This window comes from Bufo bufo, chromosome 9 (assembly GCF_905171765.1).
Source record: "Bufo bufo chromosome 9, aBufBuf1.1, whole genome shotgun sequence".
NCBI lineage: Eukaryota > Metazoa > Chordata > Amphibia > Anura > Bufonidae > Bufo > Bufo bufo.
In genome coordinates, this window is record NC_053397.1 from 158950187 (window position 1) to 158967993 (window position 17807).

A 17807-nucleotide genomic window follows, 5' to 3' on the forward strand; every position below is an offset into this window, starting at 1 on the left:
TTAGGCTCACTTGCTTTCCCACAAAGCCCCACCCCTTTACACTAAGTCCCTCCCCCTTGTTGAGTGTGTCGGGAAAAAGTGAAGAAACCCTAGATGCACAAATTGCCCCATTTTGTGCCACTTTTTTAGACAGATTTTTGGTGCAGATACATTAGCAGATCTGGGCCAGTGAATATTTGCTTGTTCATCAGATGATTGGTTGTGTGGCTCCAAGGTCCAAGTTGTAGCTTCAGACTTAAAATATATTAATATTCCCTTTCTTCATCAATTATAGCTAATCAGAGTAATTGTTAGATCCTCTCTAACCTTCTATGTCATTAACCATCTACCATTGGGGTAGGATATTCCATAGTTTGACTACTGCAACTGTAAAGAATCCTTTCCTGTACTGACATCTAAATTGCCTTTCCTCCACACTTAATGAATTTCCCCTGCTCCTTTGTAAAGTTCTTGGAAGGGATAAATGTTGTGCCAAGTCTGAGATCACCTCTAAGGATATGTCCACATGGTCAAATATGCATCGGAAGTATTCAGGCTTGGATTTCCGCTGCAATTTCTACGGTGGATCTGCATGCTGATTAGTCCTACTACTCAATGAGGCTAATCAGTGTGTGGCCACCAGTGGCAAGATAGGGTCGGGTGCTTCTTTTTTCAGCACACCAAAAAAAAAAATGTCTGATTTTCTAGCCTCACCTTATAAGAGAATGCATTGTAAGAAGTTAAGTTGGAAATGATATGTTACACATACATGAGCAGACATGTTCTCAGATGTCAGTCATTTCCATTTACTTACTCTGTAATAAGGTGGGATTTCAGTTTTACCAGTAGTAGTAAAATAGGACGTGGTTCCATCAGGTATTTTTCATTGTTATTTTGTGTATAGGAACTATTGTAGAACCTCAGAACTTTGTACACACATGCTTTGTACTAGAGGATTTGGCTTTATATATCAGCTGAGCGCCAGCTGTTCACAGTAATCAATGATGACCTAATGTGGCACATGGGCAGTCAAGTGGACAGTGCCAGAGCAGTTTTGATATAACTCCTGAACGATCTACACAGAGCAGCTAAAGGGATTTTCCAGGAATTTAAATATTGTTGACCATCAATATCTTATAGGTGGGGATGCAACTCCAGGCACCACACCCCAATTTAGCTGTAGCACCTGGATGAGCCCTGCAACATCTTCATACTATACCAAACACAGTGCTGTCCATTTTATAGCAGCTGTGCTGGTATTGCTGCTTAAAGGGGTTTTCTGAGACTTTAGAACTGATGACCTATCCACCTGGCCAATCAGCTGTTTGAGAAGGCAGCGGCACTCGCAGTGATGACACATTCATTGGCCTAGGAGCAGCTCAGCCCCACAAAAGTGAATAGGGCTGAGCGCGATACCAAGCGCAGACACTATACAATGTACGGTGCTGTGCTTGGTAAGCACAGAGGAAGCCAGGGTGCTGACATGAACACCAGTGGCTTCTCAAACACCTAATCGGCAGGTTTCCCGGGTGTTCAGACCTCCAGCGATTAGATACTGATGACCTATTCACGGGATATTGGAAAACTCTTTTAATCCCATTCACAAACATAATGTTTCTCATTTAAATCAAGAAGTTCTATTTCCAGATCATCCCTCATGACAGCACCACAGGAGGTTGTTCCCCTTTGACCTTCTTGGGACAGTAAACAGAGAGGTTAAAAAGGTTCCTCCCACCTCCACCCACCAGTGTTTTTCATGTCCCTACAGGGGATAGACGCAGAGAGGTTTCCTGTTCTAGGGTTGAAGAGATTCTACAAGAAGCTTTAGGGCCTAAGGCTGGGACTAGGATCGGGGTGGTTCGGCCTCTCCTTCCAGACTTTGAATAGCCTTGGTAACACCTCTCGGGGAAGAGGTCCCTTAGCAGCCCAGAACTCACCTGGCGGAGTCTGAGCCTATAGGTGGGTTCTCTGATGGCCTGGGTTCGATCGGTGGGTTCATCCTCATCCTTCCTACCCTATAAAGAGCCATGCCAGTAAACCCCTTATGTGGGTCCCTCTGGCTTGCTACTAACCCTGATGAGTGGGTAATGCAGCTGGTGGTTACCTCACTATGGACAGCTATGGGTTTATGGAGCTTAGATCTGCTGTTCCTTAATGGAGTTCAGCAGGATCGCGCCTGAAACAGTCAGCAGCTGGATGGGGCCTTGTCTCCTTACCAATGCTCCGTATGCAAGTGTTGACAGATGCTGCATGACAATATTGGTGCTTGCTTTGGCAGCACATACTCCAAGACTGGTAAGTAAACCATGCTAACTATTTGTCAGGTAAGTAAACCATGCATGTGTTTAACCAGCTGGATTGCCTCAACACTTCTAATTACTTTAATTGAGAATCTGTGTGTGGCTCTAAATGGGGAGCTCAGGCGATAGTAGCATCCCCTGTTTCTTTAATGAGGACTGAATGTGGAGGTTCATTTAATTGACAAGGTCACAAACTTACAAACTCCTATAGATATAGATGCACAGCACGCCAGCGGTGATGTTCATATAAAAATTTTATTAAACATATATGCAAAAAGTACAATACATTAACCGCCTCCGGACCGCCTAACGCAGGATCGCGTTCCGGAGGCGGCTCACCCAGGCAGAGTCACGCATCTATGCGTCATCTCGCGAGACGCGAGATTTCCTGTGAACGCGCGCGAGTTCACAGGAACTGCAGGTAAGCGAGTGGATCTACAGCCTGCCAGCGGCGATTATTCGCTGGCAGGTTGTAGATGCGATTTTATTTTTTTTATATATTTTTTTTTTATATATTTTTTTTTTATATATTTTTTTTTAACCCCTAACAGGTATATTAGACGCTGTTTTGATAACCGCGTCTAATATACCTGCTACATGGTCCTCTGGTGGTCCCTTTTGCTTGGATCGACCACCAGAGGACACGGGCAGCTCTGTAATAATTAGCACCACACTACACTACACCCCCCCCTGTCACTTATTAACCCCTAATTAACCCCTGATCACCCCATATAGACTCCCTGATCACCCCCCTGTAAGCCTCCATTCAGACGTCCGTATGTGTTTTGCGGATCCGATCCATGGATCCGTAAAACACATACGGACGTCTGAATGGAGCCTTACAGGGGGGTGATCACCCCATATAGACTCCCTGATCACCCCCCTGTCATTGATCACCCCCCTGTAAGGCTCCATTCAGACATTTTTTTGGCACAAGTTAGCGGAAATAGATTTATTTTTTTTTTTGTTTTTTCTTACAAAGTCTCATATTCCACTAACTTGTGACAAAAAAATAAAATCTCACATGAACTCACCATACCCCTCACGGAATCAAAATGCGTAAAAATTTTTAGACATTTATATTCCAGACTTCTTCTCATGCTTTAGGGTCCCTAAAATGCCAGGGCAGTATAAATACCCCACATGTGACCCCATTTTGGAAAGAAGACACCCCAAGGTATTCGCTGAGGGGCATATTGAGTCCATGAAAGATTGAACTTTTTGTCCCAAGTTAGCGGAAAGGGAGACTTTGTGAGAAAAAAATAAATAAATAAATTTCCGCTAACTTGTGCCAAAAAAAAAATCTTTTATGAACTCGCCATGCCCCTCATTGAATACCTTGGGGTGTCTTCTTTCCAAAATGGGGTCACATGTGGGGTATTTATACTGCCCTGGCATTTTAGGGGCCCTAAAGCGTGAGAAGTAGTCTGGGATCCAAATGTCTAAAAATGCCCTCCTAAAATGAATTTGGGCCCCTTTGCGCATCTAGGCTGCAGAAAAGTGTCACACATGTGGTATCGCCGTACTCAAGAGAAGTTGGGCAATGTGTTTTGGGGTGTCTTTTTACATATACCCATGCTGGGTGAGATAAATATCTCGGTCAAATGCCAACTTTGTATAAATAAAATGGGAAAAGTTGTCTTTTGCCGAGATATTTCTCTCACCCAGCATGGGTATGTGTAAATAGACACCCCAAAACACATTGCCCTACTTCTTCTGAGTACGGCGATACCAGATGTGTGACACTTTTTTGCAGCCTAGATGGGCAAATGGGCCCACATTCCAAAGAGCACCTTTCGGATTTCACAGGGCATTTTTTACACATTTTGATTTCAAACTACTTCCCACACATTAGGGCCCCTAAAATGCCAGGGCAGTATAACTACCCCACAAGTGACCCTATTTTGGAAAGAAGACACCCCAAGGTATTCCGTGAGGGGCATGGTGAGTTCCTATAATTTTTTAATTTTTGTCACAAGTTAGCCGAAAATTATGATTTTTTTTTATTTTTGATTTTTTTTCTTACAAAGTCTCATATTCCACTAACTTGTGACAAAAAATAAAAACTTCCATGAACTCACTATGCCCATCACGAAATACCTTGGGGTGTCTTCTTTCCAAAATGGGGTCACTTGTGGGGTATCGCCGTACTCAGGAGAAGTTGGGCAATGTGTTTTGGGGTGTCATTTTAAATATACCCATGCTGAGTGAGAGAAATCTCTCTAAAAGACAACTTTTTTTCCATTTTTTTTTTTATACAAAGTTGGCATTTGACCGAGATATTTCTCTCACCCAGCATGGGTATATGTAAAATGACACCCCAAAACACATTGCCCAACTTCTCCTGAGTACGGAGATACCAGATGTGTGTCATCATTTTCCGCTAACTTGTGACAAAAAATAAAAAGTTCTATGAACTCACTATGCCCATCAGCGAATACCTTAGGGTGTCTACTTTCCAAAATGGGGTTATTTGTGGGGTTTTTCTACCTGTAGAACCTCAGGAAACATGACAGGTGCTCAGAAAGTCATAGCTGCTTCGAAAAGCGTAAATTCACATTTTTGTACCATAGTTTGTAAACGCTATAACTTTTACCCAAACCATTTTGTTTTTACCCAAACATTTTTTTTTATCAAAGACATGTAGAACAATTTATATATAGTTGTCGTTTAAAAAAAAAATATATATTGCAACTGAAAGTGAAAAATGTCTTTTTTTTTTTTTGCAAAAATTTTGTTAAATTTCGATTAATAACAAAAAAAGAAAAAAAATGTCAGCAGCAATAAAATACCACCAAATGAAAGCTCTATTAGTGAGAAGAAAAGGAGGTAAAATTCATTTGGGTGGTAAGTTGCATGACCGAGCAATAAACGGTGAAAGTAGGGTAGTGCAGAAGTGTAAAAAGTGGTCTGGTCATTAAGGGTGTTTAAGCACTGGGGGCTGAGGTGGTTAAATACAAGGTTTAAAACCCAGAAGGGAAATACAGACAAGTGTGGATGAAAATTCCCCCCATAGCCGGTATATATATCAGTGCATGATTGTAACAAGTTGCCACTGCCCGTGTGGTACACTGGAAACCGTAACAAGCACACTAGAAATATCAGAAAAATCTGATCAAAAAATAAATAATAAATCAAGAAACTCCCAAATGGGTCACCTCAGTGGAGGCTCTACCTCATCCCAGGTAAGGGTTGCCAATCTAGGAAACTGAGGAGACCCTGGAGCATAAATAGTATGCAGTACAGTTAAGGCACCGGTGAACCCACAAGCAGCATTAAGGGCATATAAAGTACATAACAATGAAATAACCAACCTGGCTAGGGGGAGCAACCTGACGACCGTTTCGCTCTCTGGCTTTATCACAGGGCACAATGAACCTGCCATTCGTCCCACACTTTATATCCAAACCCTCTCTCTCTTTAACCCAATCAGGTGCGGCCATCCTACACCTAACATGCCGCACCTGCGAGATGCTGACGTTATCCCTCTGCCGGCCCTCAGCATACGTGCCGTCATAACCGCGCCTGCGTATTGGCTGGATCACCAGTCGCAGGGATGAGCCAGCCCCACCCCGCACCACAACAGCCCTGCACAGAAGGCCGGAAGTGGGGATGACGCACCCCAGCTAACCACGTGACCGGAGCCCCGCGGTTGCCAAGCAACCATATACAAGCAACCAGTAGACGGGTAACTGAAGCATATCTCACCTGCTCATCTGTGCGTGTGGCTTACCACAGATGGGCAGATATGGAGGTCAGGTGAAACCCCAATACTAGGAGGGCAAACTAGTTTCTTCATAACTAATACAATAATGCCGTTACGTTCTCCGTATACAAAGAATTTGTCATAGCAATATATATAATCACTAAATATACAGTGTAATATATATGAAATATTAAACATGGTGAATAAATAATCATTGTAAAGTGTATATACCCATGATCAGAATCATAACTCTGTGAATAACATAATAGATTTCCAGACATGATATATAAAAGTCTACATGACCCATAATAGCCATGATTCAACAATATATCTACCCGCAGTCATAGTTCACGTTACAAAAATCATGATTCAACCACTGAATACATAATGAAAAAATGAAAAATATTTTGAAAATATAAATGATACAAAATTAATAAATTACAAAAGTGATGCATAATAAAAATACATGACACATAATAAATAAATAACCATGATTACAGTCCTCAACCATGATTACACAATGTATCTACCCATGATCCTAGTTCATATTACAAAAATCATGATTCAACCACTGAATAATTAATAAACCAATATTAAAGATGAATATTAGACATGAAAATAGGGGGTTTAATTAGAAAACCCATCAAGCCATAGCAAGTGAATAATCTTATAATAATACTGTGCAAAAAATGTGAAGTGAAAGTGTGCGGTGTGAAAGTGCCATGCAAAATAAATAAAATATATTGATAAAATATCATATATATATATATATATATATATATATATACGCAACAAAGACATTACATACATTTATGCATCCACTGTAAAATTAATACACCCTAGGCCAAAAGATGCCTAGTACATCAACTGAAATTTCACGTATCTAATCTTCAATTACCACCTGCTTGGCATCACAATCGTGGTGGTCTGAGCCCGGTATGGCCCAGCCAATATGTATATACTTCAACCCTCGCCATACATCTTAAAGGGTCCCATACAGGACTAGTAATTTGTACATCCTGTATGTATACAACCATGTAATGTCCATAAAGGTTTACAACTCCACGCAGACTATCCATACATCAGGTCGGCACGTGGTGGTGCTACCCCAAAGACACATTATATGAGCCACAGAATCTAGAGAGACTAAACAGAGGGTTAGGGACAAAAGCAGGTAACCAGACATAACACTAGAACTGATAAAAACAAATAATGCAGACAATAAAAACATACTGCTAAAAACTCACCTAGTGAATGTCCGGAACCCGGTGAGCGCAACACAAGGGAGTCTAGAAGAAAGGCACAAAACTATTATAGTCATTTAGTCCATGTGGTGCAATGGAGTTGAGGGTGAAGATCCATCGGGATTCACGTTGGGCGAGAATCCTCTTCCAATTACCTCCCCTAGGGCAGTGGTGGGCAACCTTTTTTTTTCAACTGAGCCAAATATCGCCAAAACCACGATTGAAATTTCTTTGGAGAGCCACATTTTTAAAACCTAAAATATTGCGTCAACAGTACCAGTGAGGACTATTAGGGCTCATGCACACGACCGTGTGCCCGCCGTTGCCATATTGCAGGTCGCATACGGCGGGTCCGCAATACACGGGCACTGGCCGTGTGCAGCCCGCATCAAGGACCCATTCACTTCAATGGGTCCAGGATCCGGAATATGAGTGCTACAGAGTGCTTCTGGCTGTGCCTCCGCACCGCAAAAAAGTAGCGCATGCACTACTTTTTCGCGGTGCGGAGGCACAGCCAGAAGCACCACGGAAGCACACTGTAGCACTCATATCCCCGATCCTGGACCCATTTAAGTGAATGGGTCCATGATGCGGGCTGCACACGGCCGTGTGCAGCCTGCATCATGGACCCATTCACTTCAGCATGCGCTACTTTTTAGCGGTGCGGGCAGTCGGATGCGGATCGCGAACCCTATTCAAGTGAATGGGTCCGCGATCCTTATGCAGCTGCCCCATGGTCTGTGTCCGTGCATTGCGGACGGACCGCTATTTGCGGTCCAGAGCACAGGCACGGCGCCCTTACATTCGTTGGCATGAGCCCAGAGTGTTTTTACATACTTTTATATGTACTTTCTTTTATTTGGATCTTGATTATTATTTCATTTTATCTTTATCATTTTTTACTTTTATTAAACTTGTCTGCAGATGTGGATGTAATGTGGATGATGCACTTATGGGGGATATCTGTGGATGACGCACTTATGGGGGATATCTGTGGATGACGCACTTATGGGGGATATCTGTGGAGGGCGCACTTATGGGGGATATCTGTGGATGACACATATATAGCATAAGATGCTATATAAGTGCCCTCCACAGATATCCCCCATAAGTGCCCTCCACAGATATCCCCCCATAAGTGCCCTCCACAGATATCCCCCCATAAGTGCCCTCCACAGATATCCCCCCATAAGTGCCCTCCACAGATATCCCCCCATAAGTGCCCTCCACAGATATCCCCCCATAAGTGCCCTCCACAGATATCCCCCCATAAGTGCCCTCCACAGATATCCCCCCATAAGTGCCCTCCAGTAAGTAAAGTAATGTATTAGTGGGGGGAAGGGAGGAGGCAGGGACACTTGCGGCGGGGCCGGTGCAGTGCCTGGCGCTGTGCACACACCGGGGGCAGCTCCTACCTTTCTGCTGCAGGACATTTTGCTCCTCCTGGACCTGAGCGGCGGCCTCTTCACCACTCCTCACATGGCCGGTGTTCTGCAGAAAGTCCGCCGCTGCCCGCCCTTCTGCTGCTGTGCGCAGCGTGACATCTCACCCTCCGTCATGCGCCTCCTGCCCCGCCTGCCTGCTTCATTCATAAAGTGGAAGGAGCAGACAGACGGGGCAGGAGGCGCATGACGGACATTTTGCAAGCTTGAGCGGCGCGATATGGCTGCGCGGCCGCCCACCCGCCAGCCCGCACCAAAGAGCCGCATTCAAGGATAAAAAGAGCCGCATGTGGCTCGCGGGCCGTGGCTTGCCGACCACTGCCCTAGGGGATATTTTGACATGGTCAATTCCCCTAAACCTCAACAGAGAACCATTGCAACCATGTACTTCTTTAAAATGTCTTGGTATTGTCGTAAGGAGGTCATCATCCGTAATGTCAGCTGCCGCTGTAATACCCAGTACATGTTCACGAATTCGCTTTTTAACGTGTCGTCAGCCCCACATAGATCTTAAATCACAGACTTAAATCTCTCAGGCTTGATTCTTTATCTAGGAAAAATTAACTCTGTGCCTGGCGTGCCGCCTTTATGGCCTCTGTTCCTGGCATGCCGCCTCATGGCCTCTGTGCCTGGCGTGCCGCCTTTATGGCCTCTGTGCCTGGCGTGCCTCCACTTGCTGCTTCCGGGTGGTGGCCTGTCGACTCTGGCCTCCTAATTGTGTCATAAAACATAAAAGTAACCAGGTAGGAGGCAGGAAGTTAAGTTAAAGCTAAAGGGGTCCTAAGGTGAAGACCTCTGATAAGGACCCAGTGTGACAGGAGTAGCCTACGGTGCCTATTTACGATATATAGTTTAGCGCAAAGCTGTATTGGAGCTACATTCCTCCAGGGACAATGTGGACAATATTAATAGAAATTGTATGTAATTCAAGGAGTACAAGACATATGTGTAGCGGCCATGTGATTTATAGGGTATAGTATACTCTACACCTGGAGATAGTGTGGGTCAGCCTAAAGTTAAGGAACATTAGTGTGACTAGAGCACTGAAATTTAGTAAAGATCCTACCCAGACCTGTTATAATGGGAGGTAGCACCATCCTGGCTGGGAATTCTTCTTGTAGGGATTACAGCTATCCCTTCTATGGCAATAAATTGGTATATCAACCTCCAGGATAAGTGATTTCACTAAATGTCAACTTGTCAATTAAATGCACCTCCACATTCAGTCCTCCTTAAAGAAACGGGGATGCTACTATCGCCTGAGCTCCCCATTTAGAGCCACACACAGATTCTCAATTAAAGTAATTAGAAGTGTTGAGGCAATCCAGCTGGTTAAACACATGCATGGTTTACTTACCTGACAAATAGTTAGCATGGTTTACTTACCAGTCTTGGTGTATGTGCTGCCAAAGCAAGCACCAATATTGTCATGCAGCGTCTGTCAACACTTGCATACGGAACATTGGTAAGGAGACAAGGCCCCATCCAGCTGCTGACTGTTTCAGGTGCGATCCTGCTGAACTCCATTAAGGAACAGCAGATCTAAGCTCCATAAACCCATAGCTGTCCATAGTGAGGTAACCACCAGCTGCATTACCCACTCATCAGGGTTAGTAGCAAGCCAGAGGGACCCACATAAGGGGTTTACTGGCATGGCTCTTTATAGGGTAGGAAGGATGAGGATGAACCCACCGATCGAACCCAGGCCATCAGAGAACCCACCTATAGGCTCAGACTCCGCCAGGTGAGTTCTGGGCTGCTAAGGGACCTCTTCCCCGGGAGGTGTTACCAAGGCTATTCGAGGTCTGGAAGGAGAGGCCGAACAACCCCCGATCCTAGTCCCAGCCTTAGGCCCTAAAGGTTCTTGTAGAATCTCTTCAACCCTAGAACAGGAAACCTCTCTGCGTCTATCCCCTGTAGGGACATGAAAAACACTGGTGGGTGGAGGTGGGAGGAACCTTTTTAACCTCTCTGTTTACTGTCCCAAGAAGGTCAAAGGGGAACAACCTCCTGTGGTGCTGTCATGAGGGATGATCTGGAAATAGAACTTCTTGATTTAAATGAGAAACATTATGTTTGTGAATGGGATTAAAAGAGTTTTCCAATATCCCGTGAATAGGTCATCAGTATCTAATCGCTGGGGGTCTGAACACCCAGGAAACCTGCCGATTAGCTGTTTGAGAAGCCACTGGTGTTCATGTCAGCAAATTGAAATATATAGGGGGAAATTTATCCTTTTCCTTGCCCCTGAAAAGTAGCGTTAAAAAGTCGCTAGCTATGTGTTTGTGACTTTAAAAAAAAATTGTTCATCTCTCTGCTTTTACGCTTCCCTCGACACTAAAACTTAAGGGGGCATGTCGGAGGCGGGAAAGGCGGCGTGGTCATGTCATGTCAAGGCGGCGCAGGGGATATCAAGACCGGTGCAGAAAGCACTGGTCTTGGAAAATCCCCCCCCCCCCCAGTCTGTGTGTGCTATGAGCAGGTGTAGACTTGTGCTGGAATTTGTACTGATTTTTGGCACAAATAGTAAATCTGTCAATGGGAGGCCCCACCCCCTCTGCTAAACCCTCTCACTTATTGTGCCACTTTGGAAAAGTCATCAGAGGCTTAATCAGTGACTGATAGCTATGTCTGTGTGTCAATTGATACTGGGAAGGCAATTAGTTACTGAATAGAACTGCCCACCGGACTCTTATGGTCAAAAAGAGCAGAGATTTAGATCAATAAATAACAGATTCTTTTGAATCTATTCTGTAGATCAGGCTGCTCAGATCCTCCTGCTCTATATCTGCATCCTCCAGAATGGGACTGCATTTCCTTTTACTTCATTTTTATTTGGTATACAGGGCGAAATTGTTATTTCACTGAGATTTGGTACATTGTGTACAGTATATAAACTTATAATGAACCTCTCTTCAGCCAAGAAATGAAGATTGCTTTGTGATGCTTCTGTCTCACAACATAAATTTGGTGAAGGTTATGGAGTAGAAGTTGTCGTAAAGCCTGAGAGGACCTTTCACCGATCCTGACATTGTGAACTAAGTATCATGACGTATACAGCGGCGCCCAGGGATCTCACTGCACTTACTATTATCCCAGGGTGCCGCTCCGTTCTCCCGCTATGCCCTCCGGTATGTTCGGGGACTTGGTTATAGTAGGCGGAGACTTAGGGGACTTGGTTATAGTAGGCGGAGTCTGTCCTTGTTCTGCTGGGCGTCTCCTTCTCCTAGGCTATGAGCTGAGTGCTGCAATTGGCCAGCGCTACAGCCTAGGAGAAGGAGATGCCCAGCAGAACAAGGGCAGACTCCGCCTACTATAACCAAGTCCCCGAACATACCGGAGGACATAACGGGAGAACAGAGCGGCGCCCAGGGACAATAGTAAGTGCAGTGAGATCCCTGGGCGCCGCTGTATATGTCATGATACTTTGTTCACAATGTCAGGATCGGTGAAAGGTCCTCTTTAAGGAATATATAAATTCAGTGCCAAGAACAGGATGACCTGGAAACTGACAGAAGAAACCTAGTACGTCTTTTCTGAATTATCAAGGTTTTAAACAAGGGATTTGCGTTCTCTATATGTAATGTGTGTGTGTGTATACAGTGGGGGAATGCTTTAAGATTGGCATTTTGTAATTCATTCAGGTAATAATTTAGTTCATCGTCAGAAGTTCTGTGCACCAGAAAAATAAATCTACACAAGCAGGATGCGGTGGGCGCATGCTGTAAAATGAGCCAGGTGGAAGGTCCCGTAAAACATCACTTGCACCAAAAATTGCACTTTTTTGGGGGTGATTTTCGAATTGATATACGCCAGTTTTTTCGGTGTATGTATCTATCGCAGATTTGTGTCGCAATCTGCGACTTTCCCCGATCACGGCAGGTCTAAAAAAGGGAACATGGCAGGGAAGGGGGCTGGCTGCCAGGCCCGTCTCCTTTATCATTTTCTACATGCGTAGAAAATGTCCTAAATCTATGACCACAAGGAAGCTGGTGTAGATTTAGACCGGCGGTAGATGCGCCTAGGTTATGTAGAGGCCGACGCCTGTGCATATCTTCAGCGGATCCACCGACAGCGCAGCGGTTATTAAGATCGGCGTCTAAAATGCCGGTCTTAATAAATTACCTTCTTTATACACCAGAAAACTGCCATAAAATGTTGATAGATTCACCTTCTGATAGGTAACTTTAGTAATGTAGCTTATTACTATAGCTGTGGACCCTATAAACTGTATTTACTCCTGGTCCTATATTTGTGGTTCTTAGTAATATCTGTAATACTACAAGCTTGCCATTAGACAGGAACTGGGTGTAGGCCCATCTATATTTATACTAGGAAATTACGCCGCACACAAAGGTGTGTAGTAAATGTATTATTCAGAGGACAGTTAAATTATGCAAAGCGTTATCATTTCTGTGAATGCTCCTTGACCAGATCCGACATATCACTTGTTCGTACAGATATATGTACTGTTAAGCATCTATGATGGAAGATGGCGCCTTCAATGACTGACGAGACCCCAGTGTATCATGTAATCTCTCTCAGCCAGTTATTACACAATGCCTCGAAAACCGGAGTCCTAAATTAAATGATATTTTATGTTTTTAAATAGGTCTGCCATACTGACAGTTTCTCTTTAAATCCACCATTTTACCTGGGGAGGGGTACAATAAGATCTTCCTTGATAATTATGTGGCCAGTCTAAATATGTTGACTTGAATGTTTAGGCCTTGACACAAACTTTATAATAATTCGTAATGCTGTGTGATCCTGTACTGAATTGTACTCCTATAATGTCAGTCTGACAGGAACACACAGCATTATAAACTATTATAATGCTGTGAGATCATATCACAGGAGCAGTGGTCAGTCCAGGGAATACGACTGTCTCATGGAAAGTATTTCTCGCACTGAATACGCTCTTATGAAATTGCCCTGAAGGCCTCTTTCACACGGGAGTCTCGGATTTGCTCCGGATGCGTTGCGTGTGCATTGTGGGAAACCCGCGCGAGTGCGCACACAATTTCAGTCAGCTTTGACTGCGATTGCGTTGTTCAGTTTTTATCGCGCGGGTGCAATGCGTTTTGCACGCGCGTGAGAAAAAACTGAATGTGGTACCCAGACCCAAACCCGGACTTCTTCACTGAAGTTTGGGTTAGGTGTTCTGTAGATTTTATTATTTTCCCTTATAAGGGAAAATAATAGCTTTCTTAATACAGAATTCTTACTAAAATGTCGATTAAGGGGTTAAAAATAAATAAAAATAACTCCATCCACTTGTTTGCACAGCCAGCATGTCTTCTTTCTTCTTCTTTCAGGACCTGCTAAAGGACCGTTATGACTTAATCGCGCTCACCACGTGCAGGTCCTGCTGAATAAAGATAGAAGATCCTGTCCACTGTGTGGGTGCCCGCCAGCTTCTCCCTACCTGGCTTATATAGGTCAATAGGAAGTGACCGGTCAGTCAATGTCAGCCTCCTGGAGGACACTTCACCTGATCCTCAGATTTTTTTTTTTGAGGCTAGGGCTATAAGGCCGCAGCCGGAATCACAGAGTAGCAAAATGAATGGGATAGCAGAACAAAGCACAGAAAAGCCCGCTGTCGATGACCAGTGTCACCATGTAGCCCTAGCCTAGTCCTAGCAGATTAACCATAGTCCACTGTAATAAAGGAGCCCGGTGGTGCTGATGGTGTCCCTTAAGTGCACGGCTGTTTCATTCATTCTTGTATATAAAAAAAATAAGCTGGGTTGATGGCGGAGAGTAGCCTTGCACAACTGCTAGTAAATGATGGCATTGTGCTTCCTTGCACTCGAACTGGCGTCCTTTGTGGCTGAAATGCCATCTGTGTTGACTTCTAACAATAGTCTGACCGATGGGTCCGCTCTGCGGCGGTGACATCCAGGCAGACTGAGGAGGCTTGTTCTCCAGCTATGCTAATTTATGACATTTACAATAAAAGCTTGTAACTTTAATCCGAAGCTAAAACACAGCAGCGTCTCATGTCTTCAGCGCTGCTACGTGTAATGTCCGTGTAAATTAGTGCCATGTACAGTATACCATCAGCTGAGCCGGATGGAATGTGCACTGATTGTACACTGCCTGATAAACGCATGGCTACTCATTTACAGACAAGCTGAACGTGGCTGCGAACACATCTGCTCTCTGGAGTAAAGAAGGCGAAAAATCACAGGCTGCGGGATTCCTGCCGCTACAAATCTAGCGTCTAGAAAACATGGCGTCTCCTGTGACATTTACTAGGCAGAGCTCAGATGCTAATAATACACCATCTGTGATCAAAGGAGAAAACGCATCATCACAAAAAATGGTTCTGATTCTGAGGGTGCACCCTGCAAACAATGCAAGTTTGTCATCATCAGTGTCAGAGCTGAGTTCTTGATGCTTCCTAAGGCGACATGCACACGACCGATTGTATTTTGCTGTCCACAAAAAAAATACAGTTGACCTCTGTGTGACATCCGTGTTGCTTTTTTTTTTTTTTTTTTTTTTTTTGCGGATCCCTTGTAACAGTGCCTATGCTAAGAATAGGACATGCTCTATATTTTTTGCGGGGCTATGGAACGGACATACGGATGCGCACAACACAAGGTGTGCTGTCTGCATTTTTTGTGGACCCATTGAAATGAATGGGTCCACATCCTATCCGCAAAAAAAACGGAGCGGACACTAAAACGAAATACGTTTGTGTGCATGAAGCCTAAAGCGCTGCTTTATTTCTATGCTGCTGTGATATTTCATAAGGGTTCACACACAGGTTTTTGGTGGCATTTTTTTTTCTGAACATTTGCACGTTTGGTGCATTTTTTTTCTTTCTTTGTCTATTTTATTTTTTTGGTCTGCGTATTTTTTTTTTTTTCCTGCTATTGGCATTTTCCTTAATTAGGTGGCGTTTTTGTCTCTGTGGCTTAATTTAAAAAAAGTCAGCATGCAGGAGCTCCTAATTTTAGTAAACACATTTTGACATCTCCTTTCTGGCCCTTTTGGCCTCATGCACACGAACATCCGCAATGCACGGTCACCGACCGCGGGGCCACCACATGTGGATTGCGGACCTACTCACTTAAATAGGGTCCGCGATCCACATCCGACAGTCCGCACTGCAAAAACGTATTGCATGCACTACTTTTTTGCGGTGCGGAGGCCCAGACCGAAAACCCACGGAAGCACTCCGTAGTGCTTTCTTGGGCTTTCCGATCCGTGCCTCCATTCCGCACCGCATCTCCCGGATTGCGGACCCGTTCAAGTGAATTGGTCCGCATCCGTGATGCGGGGTGCAGACGGCTGGTGCCCGTGTATTGCAGACCCGCTGTTTGCGGGCCGCAATACGACCATGGCCAGGCAACGGTCGTGTGCATGAGTCCTTACACATATGAATTTGACTCGAGTAAAAAAAAAATAAAAAAATGCCAGAATAAGCTCGTGTTTTTTACTGCAGTTTTTGTGGTTTATTTTTTTTTTAGCTGTGGTCTTTCTAAATGGCTGTGTGAACTGCGTTTTTTTTCCTAGCCATTTTTTCTTTAGTGAAAGAGAGATGAAAATACCTGGGAAAAACACAGAGGGCCAGTTTTATGAAAGAAAACTGCAAAAACTGCCACTAAAGTGCAAATTTACAAAAAAAAAGCCACAAAAATCAGTGTGAGAAAGTGGCCTTTCTGTAGGGAAAACTGCCATTAGTAAATACTATCTAGTGAGCAAACATACTGGGGGTCACCTACAAAGACCGTTTTTTTATGCCCCTGCGCTGCTGGAGGATTCGGCTAATTTATGACGAGGAGTGCACCTCCTCATAGACGCACCTCTGGCAGACCTTGCGCCTGGAGTGAAAACTACTCCAGCCCCTGACTTCACTCCTCTCTTCCAGGTGTAAAAGATGGTAAATTTGTCAGGGCTGAAGTCCTGGCCCAGATCCCGCCAGTAGTGAGGACGGGGCAAAAACGCCTAGGCAACTAAATATTGTCACACAGGTGCTTCAAAAGTCTCAAAATGGGTTTTGTAACTTTTTAATGGCAAAAAGTGACATGCCGCACATAGTACATGGCCCCACTGTTTGCAAAGAATGGCTGAAAAAAATGCATAAAATGCAGGTGGCCAAAAGAAAAAACTAAATTCATGCTACCGATTTTAAATACGAACAGAAATTAGATGCCTATGTGAATAGGTCAAAAGTGTCAGACTTGTATGCATTCTTTTCTTTATTTTATTTTTTATTTTTATTTTTTCTATTGCAGTTTAGAATTGTATGCCGTTCCATACAAAATTGTACAGTAAAAAAACTAAATAGTAGTACTACAAAGGCTATGTTCAGATCACGTTTCTTGCTCCATTTAACAGAGACGCTAAAAACATATGCTAGCCTATGCCAGCAGAAAGGCAGCCATTTGTGTCCATTTTACATAGACTTTAGGGTGGAAAAAAAAAATCCGCCACAGTCTGTTTTTCTTTCAGACACTAAAGCATGGTAGCCTTTGCTTTTGTGTCTGTTAAAAGTATGGGCAGTGATTTATTAATTTTTTACATTGAAGTCTATGTAAATTGAATGCAATTACATACAGTCGTGTGCATGATCCCTTATGGACAGATTCTGTGGATATACCATCAGTATTGTCATCAGTATTGCGTCAGTATTTCATCAGGATTTATATGCATATTTTTTCCTCCCTGCAAAAAACGAATCTGCCAAAAATACAGATGACATCTGTATGCATGCCGTATTTTGCTTAATGGAACAGCTGGCCCCTAACAGAACAGTCCTATCCTTGTCCGTTATGCAGACAATGATAGGACATGTTATATTTTTTTGCGGAACGGAAATACGGACATGCGGAATGCACACGGAGTAACTTCAGGTTTTTTTTGCGGACCCATTGAAATGAATAGTTCCGCATACGTCCGCAAAAAAAGCAAAGAAAATAAGTTTGTGTGCAAGAGGCCTTAAACAGATCCGACAGGCAGATGATGGAAATGCGACACGCGCGTATATACAGATTACACACCGCACATATACAGATTACAGATAAATACACATTACTTATATTTTCTGCAGAAACTGTATCCGGAATCAGCAATATTCATTTTTTAAGGGAGCAGCTTATAGAGCAGGAGGAGCTGAGCAGAC

The 17807-nt window shown here is 43.8% G+C and overlaps 1 protein-coding gene across 2 annotated transcripts in view; it reads left to right on the forward strand.

Annotated features, from left to right (window-relative positions):
• The window catches only part of MGAT3 (beta-1,4-mannosyl-glycoprotein 4-beta-N-acetylglucosaminyltransferase), an 88584-nt gene that overhangs the window by 34154 nt on the left and 36623 nt on the right, over positions 1 to 17807 (forward strand). The window contains exon 1 of one of the 2 annotated variants that reach the window (XM_040406941.1): positions 1837 to 1938. The exons of the other annotated variant lie outside the window; for it this stretch is intronic. The gene's annotated coding sequence lies outside the window, so the exon portion shown is untranslated. Of the gene's footprint in view, positions 1 to 1836; positions 1939 to 17807 lie in introns of those variants that run through there. 2 annotated transcript variants of the gene reach the window in all.